General features: G+C 44.9%; 1 protein-coding gene across 8 annotated transcripts in view; it reads right to left on the reverse strand.

Annotated features, from left to right (window-relative positions):
- Mok (MOK protein kinase) overlaps positions 1–3,087 on the reverse strand; it is a gene marked incomplete in the record, with an annotated part of 32,863 nt that overhangs the window by 29,382 nt on the left and 394 nt on the right.

The raw sequence follows: 3,087 nt of genomic DNA on the forward strand, positions 1-3,087 counted from the left end.
GGCCAGGGATGTAGCTCAGTGGCACAAGCGCCTGCCTGGCAAGCACAAGGTCCTGAGTTCAATTCCCAGTACAGGGCGGGGCAGGGGGCGCCAATGATAAGGTTAGAACCAACAGTTTTTGTTTTTTGCAACAGGGTCTCACTATGTAAGTCTCAATAAAAAAGGAAAATAAAAAATTTTTAAATCTAGGGAAAAAAGGGAAAAGTACTACTCTACAGAATGATTGATGCATCCCTAAATACCTGGGCACTGTCTAGAAAACAAAGCAGAAAGCACACCTCGAAAACCCTAAGTAAAGGTGGACACGGTCACCCAGCACTGTAAGCCCCATCTCTGACCGCCACAGCCACGGGTCCAGTCTCACCACTGCTCGCTTCCTGTTCATCCCACCTCTGTGATTCTGTCTCTGTGGCTTCTTGTTCTGAAGTGCTCTCTCACGATAGCTACTTGTACAAACTTTAATTAACTGTCAGAATTTGAGCCAGAGGGATAAAAGGCTACACTAATTCTCAGACTGAATTTTAAGGTAGAAAGAAAACAGGAAAAATCAAGATGTCACCACTAAGGCAAGTAAGAAAACTACCAACACAATCACCCAAAAGAACATGTGTGAATAACCAGGCGAGGTAGCACACACCTGTAATCCAAGCACTCGGGAGGCTGAGACAGGAGGATCATTGCGAGTTCAAGGCCAGCCTGGGCTACAAAGTGAGCTCAACGTTAGCCTGAACTGCATAATGAGACCCTGTCTCAAAAGGACAAAAAAATAAAAAATAAAAAAAAGAACACGTGTTTTTTTGCCAATTGCTTGGCAGCATGCAATTCCAGCACACAGGAGGCTGAGGCAGGAGGATCACCACAAGTTCCAGGCCAGCCTGGGCTACATAGTGAATTCAAAGCCAGCCTAACTGCATAGTGAGACCCTGTCTCAATAAAAAAAAAAGTTAAATAGTATATGATATATCAAAGATCACAAGTTTAAACACTACAAATCATAAAACATAAATTATATATACATACTTATATGTATATATACATCACCTATAGATAATGCTAACAGTCCCTTGAAAAGAGAGAGAGAGATGCATTTGTACACAGACGCTTACATACAGAGACACACTGACTTGGGAGGCCGGTCAGAGCAGCTGCCTCTAAGGAGTGGAGCATGCAGGGTCCCACAGACAGGATGGACGGATCAACATAGTGACCAACTGCACTTCATCCAACCTGTGATGAGCTGGCAGCAGGCGCTCTGTAGAGGGACACATCACCTGATGTTCCTTACAAAAATATGTTAGCTAAAACCAATCAGCAGGGCGTGGTGGCACACAGCAGTAATCCCAGCACTCGGGAGGCGAGGCAAGGGGACTGCCGCGTGTTGGAGGTGCCAGCCTGGGCTATGTAGTGAGTTCAAGGCCAGCCTGATCTACACAGCAAGACCCTGTCTCAGAAAACCAAAAACAAGAGCAACAACAAACCTTAATCATAAGGAAATAATCAGACGGATCCAAATTGGGAGACACTCTGTAAAATACCCAGCCTGGATTCTTTAACAATACTGTCATGAAAGACACACGAGGCCGGAAGAGCACTGTATTACATTAAAGGAGATCAAAACATTTGACAATAAAACACAATCTGTGATTCTCAACTGGATCCTAGAAAAAGTAAAAACTCCTATAAAGATGTTGTTGGAATAACTGGAAAGATTTAAATACAGACTGCATATTAAATATCAGACTTACAACAACATCAGATTTCCTAAATATATGATTATGTATCATCATGTATGTGTAGGTGTATGAACACACCAGTAATATGCTGATATTTGGTTACGTAGAATGTCCTTGTTCGTAGAGACACTTGCTGAGCTGTTAGCGTTGAAATGTTATCATGTCTACAATTAACTCTCGAAAGGTCAATGAAAATAAATACATATATATTAAAAAACATCAGAGCAAAATAAATAAATATATAGAGAAAACACCACACAAAAATGAGGCACAGCCGGGGATACAGCTCAGTGGCACAAGCGCCTGCCTGGCAAGCGCAAGGTCGTGAGTTTGATTCCTGGTACCAAAAAAAAAAAAATGAGGCACAAAGGCTAGCATGATGGCATACGCCTGTAGTTCCAGTACTTGAGAGGCTGAGGCAGGAGGATCATGAGATCAAGGCCAGCCTAGACAAATTAGTGAGACCCCGTATCAAAATTAAAAATTAAAAAGATGTAGCTCAGTAGTACAGCCCTTCTCGGGTTGGTCTCTAATGGAAAAAAATGGCAAAACGAAGCACGAAGTTGAAGGGTTTATGAGGTTCTCTGCACTCTTCCTGCAGCTTCTCTGTACATGCGAAAATGTTCAAAGTAAACACGTGGGGAGGAAAAACGGGACACAGCACAAAACGTGTCCCTGTAACAGCGCAAAGCTTTTACCAGACCTTGTATTCCAACTAGAGCTTTGTGCGTGTTAATCAAAAAGTTAAACACGTAAACACATCCACCAGGAGAAAATAAAAAAGTTTGTAAGGAGTACATGAGACGAATTATTTCACATTTGTCATGCAATTTATAGCATAAGCAAATAAGCAAACGGCAGTGAGGATTCAAGGTGAACTTGGCGCCACAACTACACCTAACACAATCTTCTCTGAGCCCAGGAGGCTGGGACCTCTCTGCACCTCTGGCTAACGACCACAAACGGAACTGTCTGTCTAGCAACGGAAAACCCTAACGGGCCAGGCTGACTGCACTTGGACCGCCAAAACCATAAATCCCACCAGAGGTGAAATCCGTTACTTTTTCTAGGCTGACTGCCTCAATTCCCAACTCTCGGTCACCCTTTAATCTCCTAAAAGGCTGCCTCAAAGTCCCCATAGAACCACGACTGCTCGGTGCAAACAGTAACAGAAAGCAGAGCCGGGCGGCGAGGCACCGTGCGAGCCCCACCGCTCACCGCCGAGGGTTCAGGAGAACAACCTCAGTCGACGCAACACCAGGAAAAGAAAAACCGCAGCTCCCAGACTCCCGCGCCTCAACGCGCCCCTCAGGGTGCCCGGGCGGCTCCAGCGGCCGCGCGCAGCCCTCGGACC

The sequence above is a fragment of the Chinchilla lanigera genome, unplaced genomic scaffold (genome assembly GCF_000276665.1).
Source record: "Chinchilla lanigera isolate Chin_1 unplaced genomic scaffold, ChiLan1.0 scaffold00137, whole genome shotgun sequence".
In the NCBI taxonomy this organism is placed as follows: Eukaryota; Metazoa; Chordata; class Mammalia; order Rodentia; family Chinchillidae; genus Chinchilla; species Chinchilla lanigera.